General features: G+C 32.1%; 1 protein-coding gene across 1 annotated transcript in view; it reads right to left on the reverse strand.

Moving 5' to 3' along the window:
- Positions 1 to 13,145, reverse strand: part of LOC114326574 (discoidin domain-containing receptor 2-like) — a 675,178-nt gene that overhangs the window by 107,047 nt on the left and 554,986 nt on the right. The gene's annotated exons all lie outside the window — the stretch shown is intronic.

The following is a 13,145-nucleotide window of genomic DNA, read 5'->3' on the forward strand; positions in this document are numbered from 1 at the left end:
GGATATAAATTCTTCGTATAATTTACAATGCATTCGCAATTCATCTTACAAAGTACTAAGCAGAACCGTTGCAGAACAAAGTGTTTATGCCCCTTTCTTCTTTATTTTTGCCTTTTTTTATGACGTGTCAACGTGGTAGTTTTATACCGATATATATCCACAAATCATCATACGATAAGGGCAGTCGCCAAGAAGCAATCGCCAAGAAAGGTTCCCAAAGCATTCCTCGAGTCTTCAAACACCACAGCCAAGTTATATGGGTGAAACAATCCTTTTAGCGTGCATCTCTTCAAAGTGGTTCGTGTCGTGTTTATCAAACTTTAGACAGTTCAAAGTGTAACGGACTTATCCTATATTTTACTGTTTAATTTAGTGTTTTAGAGCTAATAAAGTCAATATCTTTCACAGGTTGTATCACTTGCAACCAGCACCTTATCGAAGGTTTTATCGCGTCAAATACACAGAGTAAACTATAAATCATCTTCATAATTGACAAGACCTGGTCCTGGTTTGGCCTTGGTTCTTGGGCTGTGAAATGAGTTCGAGTCCAGCAATCGGCCAAGAAAATGTAAGCAAGAGTTTTTTGGAACTCTAGAGGAATTTTGTTTGTGGATTACTTTGAAACTGGTGGAAAAATAAATTCTGGATATTATTTTAACTTTTTTGACTAGTTAAAGGAAAAAATTCTAAATTCTAATTCTAAAAATTCAAAATAAACACTATTTTGGTGAATTTCTCTGGTGAATTTTGGAGAATCCAGTTTAAAGATTGTAACGCAATGACAATATGTTTCGACCTTAATATCTGTCACATATGTCACTAGCCATGCATCACTTGATTAATTATTCCCGTGAGTAATAAACTATTACTCACGGGTAAAGTAATGGGTGTTATTATCTATTCAAAATAGTGAATAATGACCATGTTATTAAACGCTCGTAGACAAATACTATTATCTAAAACCGAGGCAATCAACCTCGAGTGAGTTGACCCTTCCACGCAATTTTCCACCTGTTCGCGGTATTTTAGTGGTCTTTCAGTTAATGTTATTTCTCTGGCGAGCGCGTAGTAGCACTACGTCGTGGCGCTTTGTAACCCCCGGCCGTCCATTAGCGCCCCTTAGAAAAATAAACCCGTGCTCCATCGTTCGCATCACCCTCACAATGGCTTCTTATTTATAGAAGTAAACTTACTATTGCGTACTTCTATCCCGCACAAACACGTCCTATGTTCGGCATCAATATTGACTGAGTAGAAAAAGAGGCTGAAATGTCAACGTTATAGGCCCTTTTGGGCTACCAAATGGAACCAATATAGGGCCCCACGGATATGCCGGGAATGGGAGGCATATCGTGAGGGAGTGGCTACTTGTTTTGGTGTACGGAGTCATTCAGGAAATAAGTAGTTGGATACATATATCTGTGGCTTGGTTCTAAAGGGGCCAATGTCAAATTTTTGTTTTTTTGTACAGCTTTCTTTTGAATTTAATATTGACCAAACAAAATGTAAAAAATTGACACTGGCTCTTTTAGCATTAAGCCATATTATGTGACTTGGTGTTAAAATGGCCAATTACAATTTTTTCTATTCTGTTTGGTCGATATTAAATAAAAAGAAAGCTGTACAAAAAAACAAAAATTTGACATTGGCCCTTTTAGAACCAAGCCACAGATATATTTAAACATATAAATACACGTAGAAAACACACGATACAGAAAATATCCTGCAGAAGTGATGCAAATATATTCGCACATCTGCAACCACACTCTAAGAACAGGATTGAATGACGAGTAAGAACATGTACTGAAAAAGTTCTTATATAATCATAGAAAACAAAAAATAAGAAGCAAGAAAGCACAACGACAATGAAAACAACAAATGAAAAATTTATTTATAAGGTAAGTCACCGGAACACAAAGAAATATACAGGGAGGCTAGGAAGAAGCGATTGCAAAGCAAACCCATCAAAACCATGAGAAACGAAAGATCTTACAAACCATTCTAGCCGAAGTACAACACAAGCGGCATATAAACAATTACGCGAAGAAGAAAAGAAAACCAACCAAAGAAACAACAGAGAAAATATGAGTAAGAACATATACACCACAATACACCACAACGATAAAAGTAGAAAGCTTTCAGGATGACTCCAAAAGATACATATTCCAAAAAAGAATGACAGAAAGAAGCAGAAACAAATATATCAAAGAAAGTGATGGAGTCGAAGAATACTGGACAAAAATTAGGTCTAATTTCTTAGCCTCAGCCAAGGAAGTTCTTATTGAAAGAAATATAAATAAAAATGTCGACCAAGACACAAAAGGCGTACGATAATTACAAGAGAATAAGAAACGAAACACATGTACTTTTGAGAAGAATAAAAAATGATCATTGGAAACATTTTTTAAATCAACAAACTGTCAATTTTAAATACAAATAATCTTTCAGTGTTGCCAGTTCGTTGTTCTCTTATCCTCGAACGAACAGGGTGACGTCACATAGCGTGCTGCGCCTTTCGTGTTGGATAGCTGGCGATCACAACTTTAAATGTTGTAAATTGAATATTGCGATTTAAGGGCTAATATTTGGTATGTGTTATTTCTATATACTATATATAGACAAATATAATAAATAAATAAAAAAATGTCAAGTTCCCTATTGCAGTGGCGGCTCGTGACCTCAGTATGCGGGTAGGCTACACATATACTTCGGGTAGGCGACAAAAAATATCCTACAATTTGTAGTACATTTTGAGCCGTCTTGCAATACTAAATGTAATCTATGAGCGCAACAATGTGTAAAAATTGCTTTTGGAGCATCTACTTTAATTTTTGATTGTAATCCGTTTAAAGAGCCAGCCATTACACTTGCACCATCGTAAAATTGAGCAATTAATTTATTTTTGTAATCATATGGCTCAAGCACGTTTGAAATTAAACTATATAGAGCGTCTGCAGATCTATTCTCGCTAACATCAAAAAACCCTAAAAATCTTTCTGTTACCTGACCAACTTTGTTAACAAAACGAATTGTTAAAGTACACTGTGATTTTTCGGTTATATCAGTAGTATCGTCCGCTAGTATAGAAAAAAATTGACTTTCATTAATTTCTGTTGAAATTTCTAATCGGCAAGGCAATCTATTAAATCATTTTGTATTGTTTTTGACAAACCCGTGAACACCCCTTCTATTTTTTAACATGATCCTGGATTTCCTGATCGCGTTTAACTACTAAATTAAAAATTTCTTTAAAATTACCCATGTTTGAAGAATTATGGCTCTCATCACGACCGCGAAATGCAAGTTCTTGTTTTGCTAACATAATTGTAACATCAATTTCTTCAACTTCTTCAATCTTTTTCAACTTCTTCATTATATATCTTATTAGATAGAGAAATTTGTCCAGCTAAAGCACTGTCAATAGTTTGTTTATTTTTTTCTAACCGTTTTAAACCTAAGCAATTGTTTAAATGTTCTTTCGAAGATTTATGTTTTTTTACACTAGCTGATAAATTTTTCAAATCTGAATATCCCTGACTCACCCAAACATTTTGCTTCAAATTTGAGAGCAACAGACAAGGCCAACAGAAAAGTGAATTTTTAAAATAACTTCCGCTTAGCCATTTATGATTTTCATACCATATTGTTTTAAACGATCTCGAAAATGGTCGATTGTCTTTTGTCTTATCTGTGGATAAAATTGTTAAATTTGGTAAAGGCCGGCCCATTGAAATAATTTCTGATCTTTCTTGATTTTGGCGCCTTGAAAAAGGCGTCTCGATCAAACTGCATATTACATCGTTTAAAATATTCATATTCGATGACTAAAGTTTTTCCACCAATAAAACTAACACACCTACGTTTCAACAACGTCAAATATTACTTATTTTATTTATGTATCAAATAATAATTTACTCTTCGAATAAATTGGTAAGTTTACAATTAACCTCGCTTTAAATTTTTAATTATCAGTAGTAATTGCACAAGAGCTCTGAAATTATTGAATTTTTCCCGAGTGACACTTTGACAGTTTTAATTTTAAATTATGTCAAAGTGTCACGACAGCAAAAATTCTATATTAATTTCAGAGGTCGAGTGCAATTTGTTGCGATTATTTCATGAATAAAACTGTTCAAAACCAAAATTTTATTGTAATTTATTTATGTAAGTACCATTAAACACACAGTTTTTATAAATATTTGACGATTGAAAGTCATCACTTTTATAATTTTTAAAACATTAATTGTCATTAATGTCACTGAATGTATTTTTTCGTAGCAACGAAGGGCATCTGATGTAATATACTTAACGACGGGAGATTATCAAAAATTATCGATTTAATTCAGATTTCTGTAGCTTTCTATTGGTCAGAATCTCCTATGAATGAAATATTCAAAAATTATCGATTTAATTCAGATTTCTGTAGCTTTCTATTGGTCAGAATCTCCTATGAGTGAAATAATTAGTAGTAATTGCACAAGAGCTCTGAAATTATTGAATTTTTCCCGAGTGACACTTTGACAGTTTTAATTTCACAAGCCGAAGGCGAGTGAAATTATGTCAAAGTGTCACGAGAGCAAAAATTCTATATTAATTTCAGAGGTCGAGTGCAATTTGTTGCGATTATTTCATGAATAAAACTGTTCAAAACCAAAATTTTATTGTAATTTATTTATGTAAGTACCATTAAACACACAGTTTTTATAAATATTTGACGATTGAAAGTCATCACTTTTATAATTTTTAAAACATTAATTGTCATTAATGTCACTGAATGTATTTTTTCGTAGCAACGAAGGGCATCTGACGTAATATACTTAACGACGGGAGATTATCAAAAATTATCGATTTAATTCAGATTTCTGTAGCTTTCTATTGGTTAGAATCTCCTATAAATGAAATAATCTATATAATCTAATAACACAATTCGTCAGTTTAACTTTAAATTATCCAAATTGTATTGAAACACAATAAAAATATAATGGACGACTGACAAATAAATATTCACAGATTTATTTGTCGTTAGTGAATTATTACTAAATTAATATAAAATTAAAATGCCCTTCAATAGACCGATCTCAAATTTTCCTGTTTATTATTCAGTTGTCTACATAAACAAATTTAAATTGTTCTATCTAGTTTTATTCAATACTTAACCTACTAATAACAGCCAAAATCAAAAAACAATTATTTAAAACAGTTTCACAAGACACAAGAGAAGCAACTGAGAAAATTTTGTAGGTCCGGCTATAAGACTCTGTGCCTATCCGCCCTTTCAAAATCGTAGAATACGGTCGCTACCAGCAGACCTGCAGCAGGCCTGCTCGCGTAAACAGAGAGAGATCGCACGTCAATTCGGTGTTGGCGTCGTTCTATTTCAGACTACGTTTTCAAGTGCCTGACCAAGGAAGATAATAGAATCTTATACAGTACTACTGTGATAATTTTTGCTATTTTATTGTAGGTATTGTGTCAAAATTTATAAATTACAATTTTGAAATAAGTAATTTATATTAATAATTTATATTATTGTACCTACTACATTTGAAGAGGGTAGGCGGCGCCTACCTTGCCTACCCCGACGGGCCGCCCCTTTGAAAGAAGAAGTTTATGTGAAACATAACTATGTCAAGGAGATGATCGTGCATCTTGTTCAACACCATGCTCGAAAAATTAATAAGAAACGCAACAGTCAATACTCAAGGAACAATAATGAAATCATAATGTTGATATAATAGCAAAGTCAAGAAGATAAGTGAAAGAGGTATTCAATCAAATAAAACGAGCTGCACAAAACTGTGACCTTAAAATTAATCAGGTCAAAACAAAATATATGCAAAAAGTAAAAAACGAAGAAATACGACAGCTAAAAATTTTACATACTTAGGATCCCTAGTTACATCTAATAACAACGTTGCAAAGAAAGTGAAAAAGCGAATACCCAATGCCAATAAGTGCTACCTTTGTTTAACTAGGCAACTGAAATCAGATAACGTCGCAAGAAAAACAAAATGCCAAATATACAAATCATTAATCAATACATTAATCAAGATATGGTGCAAAATGGTTCATAAGAACGGCTGCGTTGGATGGGACATGCGGAAAGAATGGAAAAAGGCGAAATAAAAAACAAGATAAGCAAATTAGTTACAACTTTGTAAGGAGTTTTATAAGCTATGTACATAAAATAGAAACAAATGGTAAAAATTCATTATCTGAATGTTTAATCCCATTCTGATATAATGTTTTCTTTGTTTTAACGAACATTTTACGGTGAATTTTGAACTCTGTTTCTAAAATGGCGTCTGATAACTTTTTTCTATTGGCTTAATTAAATCGTTCTATAAGCAAAACTCTCTTGGGGGATCAAATAGGGTCCCCTAGTAGGGGGTAACCGCCTTTTCACTGAGAGGGCAATGTTTGATTTGTATTTGTCTTATTCCTTTTTCTTGGACACAAAAAAAATTACTTATGTTTTTTGTGTTACACATTTTTGTGTTACAACAGATGTTGTTGATGAGTAGCCACTACCACTTGTTTTCGATTTTCCGTTTTCCTAACGTACGTAACGAAAACAGTTGACTGTTTGTGACAATTTGTATCTACTGTTATTAATATCTTGTATGGACTTTTTTGTGCTAGACTTTTATGAAAGTAAAGTAAATACACAAGTGTATTATGATTTTTATGGACGAGGCTGATACCAAATAGAGTATCGGTGATATTTCAAATTGCCAACGATATTACATTCTTCAATAACAGGCAAATAATATTGTGCTCGAACGAAAAATTTAAAAATTCTCAAAAATGTAGGTATAAATATTCAACGGAAATTTGTTTTCAAATATTTTTTCCATTTTCCGGTTTAGTTTTTCTCATAATGTCGCGTTGAATTTGGAATCTTTTTCCTATCATAAATACGATTGAAAATTATTATCAATGGAATAAGTAGGTATCAGCAAAAAATATGATTTTCCAAAATATATCTGTTAAATTCAGTCGATTCGGGATGAAGTAATCTCCTTTTGGACTCCAAATCTAAATAATAAATCTACAAGAAATTGTAGGTGTAGGTATCGGCTTAAAGCTGTGGGAATCTAAAAGGATTCACTTAGCAAAATTGCAAATATATTTTATATATTTACATATGGATGCCTCAGAAGTCAAACGGTGTAAGTCACATTCTCCCTAAAAATGACTTATGAGATATAACACATATTATTATATATAATAATATTATTTCCTTGTTTATATTTATAAATATGTTACCCATATTATGATAAATAAAGAAAGTTTATTTGTTTTTAATAACTACTTATACTTCTGCAACTACTTTAAGAAACATCTTAGTATCTCTTTTTAAACACTTATTGACTTACACCGAGTGGCTTCTGAGGCATCGATATATATCTGTATTGTTGTGTTTTGCTTTCTATTACTTTGATTTTAATTGAGTATTTATTTAATTAATTACTGAATTGACGCAAATCATACATAAACAATTAATACAAAATCTCAGGGTGCCTTTTTGTCATAAAAATTAACTAAAATTATCTTAGGTTATACTTATCCTTTCTCGTGGCTTCAGTATCTCTTAGTTGATCCTTATCGGGATAAAGCAGGAAAAGGAAATAAATAGAAAAATCATAAATAAGCACATACAAATACCTTTATTATCAAAAGCAATGCTCTGAAAATCTATCAATTAAATCCTGTGGGCATAATTGTCCAGAAACTTTTACCATATAATTAATCTAATTTAAACAAATATTTATCGCTTTGTTCCTGATACCATTTATAAAATTTAGGTATAAAATATATAACAAACAAATTTAGGTATTTGCAAAACTACTTATACTTCCTATTAAATTATGAAATGTTGGAACCTTAATTCATATGCTTTTACGCAAATATTTTAACTTCTGATTATAAAGAACATCTATCACATAAGTTATTGACTGACCTTTTTGATTCACACACAATGATGTCTCCTCTTTACCCAAACAGCTCTTCCTTGTTGATTATGTTAGGCTACCAATCAAAGTCCTCTCCGTTCTCAGCATCAATCCAGCAGCATACCAGCAACTATTTCTCTAAAAACACAAGCCAGGCCGCTTTTGACCAGTACTCGTTCAATAAACTCCAAAACTCTCTCCTCTCTTTCTCTCAATAATAATCTCCGGAGACCAAGTATCTTTTTTACTTGGTGTCACCAATAATTTTAATAACAATAAATCTTGTAACTTACTCTCTTGGACTTTACAGAATCAAAAAGGTATTTCTTCTCGATTTGATTTGTCTCTCGTTCCACTTTTCAGCTACTCTCCACTAACAAACAAAACCAATAGTACTTGCTTCTGAACTCTACGCGAAAACTTTCGACTGTTCTTCTCGGATGCCCGCAACACAATAATTTTTCTTTTCCAAACTGTCTCAACATTCAAAGTTCCCTTTCCCCATTCCAAATTGCCAAACCAATCAGAAACATTTCTCTTTCCACATTCCTCTCTTTTCATTCGAAAAACCAGGCATTCTTTCAAACAATACTTCTACTCATCCTAATCACTTTCCGGAAATTATACAAATACTCTTGTGCTTAAAACAAACAGATTTAAAATTCCAAATCTCTCTACCTTTATTTTTCTAAAAACTAATAATTACAACTATCTGTGGATTTTACCTTCTCGTAACAAACAATCTTTTTAAATTATAATCCGAAATAAATTGTCATTTCACTTCACTGTATTTACCAATGTCTTCAGGGAAAAACTCGTTAAGGAGAAACCCACTGCGTAAAAGCTACCTTCTACTAAATAGTTACAAATCAATATATAGGGTGTATCAAATTTATGTGCCCGCGTTATAATTAAAAAATTAAAATTTTTACTCTATCTTTGATTGATAAAGTGATACATAATAGTATATATTATAAATATTTCAGATCGCTGAAAAACAACCGGAGAACGATAAAACAGATCCCATATCAGAAAGAAAAAAATGGAGTTATCCCACAATAAAAGAATCATCAGACATGAGCATGAAAAGTGTCCTTCCTGTACAACCCTGTATGAATAATTTTTTTTATTTAGCTAATGCCTCGACAACTAATGGCCATTGGCATGGTGATGGTACAGTTGATTTTACCAATTAGGTAGCTAGTGTAATGTGTAGTGTGTGTGTTGAGTAAATGTCTTGTTACTTTGCAAAGTCGACGTCATTATCTTTGCAAAGAGACTGTATGAATGATCAATACTAATATTTATATGTAATGACGAGGTTAACAGTTCCAAACCAATGCCAAAAGAAAAAAAAAATACGAAGGAAAGTTAGGAGATAATATGTCAGAACAGAAAATGCTGATCAAAGAAAATAAAGCAACTAAAGTTTCAGTAGAAAACTAAGAACGAACCAGAAAGGAATAGGGAGCTTTCATAAAATTTTAGATTCGAAAAAAATGTTATAAATCACAACAGAACATATTTTAAAACATGTATCCAAGATAAAAAAGTTGTTTTTGTGTTCCGTTTGGCCCCTAAAAACGCTTCTAAATTCAAATTAAAGCAGCTAGCCCAAAACGCGTCGTGACGTCATAATGTTGTGTGTTTACAATCTGCACCAACAAAGTAAACACAATTGTATATAACTTTAAATTAGACATTATAAACGTAAGTGGAAAATACAGCTAGGTGAAGTCACAAGTATATATATATATATATATATATATATATATATAAATTTGTTAATTTTTGGGGAATTCAGTCAATATTTGGCGGGCTAATTAGTAAAAAACTTTGAACTGTTGTCGAGCTTTCGAAAAATTTATTTTCTTTTTCAAGACAATTTAAAAATGAAGATATATAAATTTAGATAACATTAAAAAAAAAAGAACTTACTGCTCGTGGTTACAAAATCATTGTACAACTTAAAAACATGAAGAAATTCTTAAAAAATGTAAAAGTAAACGTAATAATTTTGAAATATGTCAAAACTTAATCACTCAAAAAAGATGTCGTTTGACTACTCTATTAATTCAAAAGGATGGGAAAGAAATTAACGAATAAAAAACAATGTATAAAAACGATAAAATTGTTACTTTATTACCTATTAATTTTTTATTATATATTTCTAATTTTATTTAATATGACAAAATGTTATTGTAGATGATACTTAAATTATTAATGTCAGATCTTTTATTAATACAATTTGATTTTTTTATCCAAACCATTTCTTTGAATTCTCTTTTACGTAAATTAATTTCTCTTTCCAAAATTGTTGCGTCTTGAAAAATGAAAACATGATCATCATTAATCACATGCTCTGCCAAAGCACAAGATGTGACATTTCTCCTAATATCACTTTTATGGGAAGTTAATCTAAGAGATAGGTTACGTGAGGTCTGACCAACATAACATTTACCACAAGTGCTACATGGTATGGAGTATATAACATTTGAGCTTTCCATAATTTGTAGTGGAGTTTTTGTTTTAGTGTAAAGACTGTTCAGTGTTTTAACATTCCTAGTAGCAATCTTAATTTCTATATTTTGTTTAAACAACTTAACCAATTTAGGTGTTAAACTTGGTATATATGGAAGAGAAAAATAAGATACAGTAGGTAAACTTTCTACCTCACCTTCTGGTTGCTCAGTGATACTAAAATGAGGTGTTCTATTGTAATTAGTACTAAAAATCAATTTATTTAGTAAACTTTTGGGATAACCATTTTCTAATAAAATTTCTCGTAATTTTTTAAGGTCAGCGTTTACAAACTCCCTATGTGATAATTTGAATATTCTGTTTTTTAGACCTAAGATTAGGTTAATTTTCATTTTATAAGGATGTTATTTTGTATATATATATATAGAAAACTTGTACTTATACAAAATGGCACTAAACAACACTTATAGTATTTTCTTTTATCTTCCATAGTAAACTTTCTTTCCTTTCCTTCAAAAACGGTATCAAGCTTCAATCTCAAAAAACTGGTATATATTATTACAATAACATACGATAAATGTCATAAAATATAAACATTATTCTCTTATTCCGCGACGATGAGCTGGCCAAATACTCAAGTAGGTGGAGGCAAATAAACTAAAGAAGAATATACCTAAATATAACCATAAATATAAACATAAATAAAGTTCAACTCTGGATCTCACGGGTCGTTTGAACTATTTTAAATCACAGAAGATTTTAAATGTGTACTTCTAAGTTATTATGAGTTTTTGAAGAGTGAAATTTTGGAAATCTCATTTTTAAACAAAATGAAAATTATTATGTAATAAAAAAATGTGCAAGTTCCCTAAAAATGTGTATAAATAGAAAACTATGCAAGACAGAAAAAAATACTCTTTCTTTTCTACTCTTCTTCTATTTCGTCTGGGTATATTGCCAATTTTTCTTAATAGCTGAGGATTTTTAAAAAATTATCATTCCATCTCTTTATATTGGGTGCGTTCGGACGACCATAGCGGCTGGCTGTCAGCAGAAATCGGCTGAGTGGTTGTATCCAGCCGTGATAGGGAAAGCTTAGTAAATCTCTCAGCGGCTGACTTCCAGCGGTGGCGGCTGACTTCCAGCGGTGGCGTCTGACAGCTACTGCTGGCTCAGCTGTCCAGCCGCTGTTGTCGTCCGAACGCACCCATTGTTCACCTATTTACATTCTTCTTCTAGAAATTGCACCCATACTTCTTGATCTGTACCTAACAACCCACTTGCCACGTGTGGGAGTCATATGTTGCCCTAAGGCCATATCCATAGGAATTATATCCATCCTTTGGATTTTATTATGTATCCATTTATATAAGACATTTAGTCTATTTTTAAAGGGTTTTAACCTTAGTATTTTTGAATGGCTTAGCATGTTCTTGTAACACTGATGATGCTCTTGTTACAGAGCGAAAACATTTTGTTTTAAAATTGGAAAGAAATCCTTTGTAAAAGGTATAAAATTTTTTTATTAAAAATCCCTTAAAGGGGCTACATCACAACAAAACGTTTTCGATTTTTATAAAAAATCATCATCAGTGTTCGATAAACTGGATGCTAGCTGAGCCACAAAAGAAAAATATCTGGGTAAAAACCCTTTACATAAAATATAGATGCCTTAAAAGTGCATACTTCAATAAAAAGGCGTGTGATGGTCACATGGCAAACAGGATAATGCCCTAAGGTAAAGTATACAGGTTTCCCAACACATGGGATCCAAATTGAGTTGATCACATTTCAATGACTTAATGGCAACTGAGATTGACTTAATGGCAATTGAAATGTGATCAACTCAATTTGGATCCCACGTGTTGGGAAACCTGTATACTTTACCTTAGGCAGGGCCGGCCCTAGGGTTTGCGGCGCCCTAGGCGAAAACAAATTTTGCGCCCTCATTACAGTTGAAAAAGTTCAACTAGCACTTTACCGGGACACGGTATTTCAACTCTGTGTTATGTTAATAATTTAATTTAATTTAATAAACCTTTGATTAATGACTGGGATATATAAATAAAATAACTGCTATTTTACATAACACAAACTTTAATTTCATAAAAAGCAAATGTAATTACATAAGACGTACTTTAACCAAAGGCATATGGGTTTAATGGGTCAAAGTTGAATTCTGTACATATAATTTTCATCATAAAAAACGGAGACTCAAAGTTAGTCTACAAATCTTTTATAACACTGTCTTAAACAATACACTGACTAACATATTGCAATATTGTTTGCTATTGGATTACTGTTCTATTAACTTCGGACTGAAAGTCACTTTTAAATACAGATTAGAAATTAACAGTATTTCTTGGCTAAAAACTAAAGTCCTAAGGGCACTTTTCTTGCTTTCTGCTTAGCAAATTCTTGAATGAGAACTTTTAAGTCTACTTGTCTTGCTCTCTCACTTTCAATAGATATTGTCGCCAGACCTACAAGTCTCTCCTGGCACATTGTACTGCGGAGATAGGTTTTAATTAATTTAAGTTTGGAAAAACTCCGTTCTGCACTAGCTACAGAAAGTGGCATCGTAAGCAAAATACGAAGTGCTACACATATGTTAGGAAATCCATTCTCAAGGTTGTGTTGGTAAATGTAGTTTAGGACTTCTTCAGGGCTTGATATAGAGTCGATGAGATGATGAGAAATTGCTTTCAA

Source organism: Diabrotica virgifera, chromosome 9, assembly GCF_917563875.1.
Source record: "Diabrotica virgifera virgifera chromosome 9, PGI_DIABVI_V3a".
NCBI classification, from domain to species: Eukaryota; Metazoa; Arthropoda; class Insecta; order Coleoptera; family Chrysomelidae; genus Diabrotica; species Diabrotica virgifera.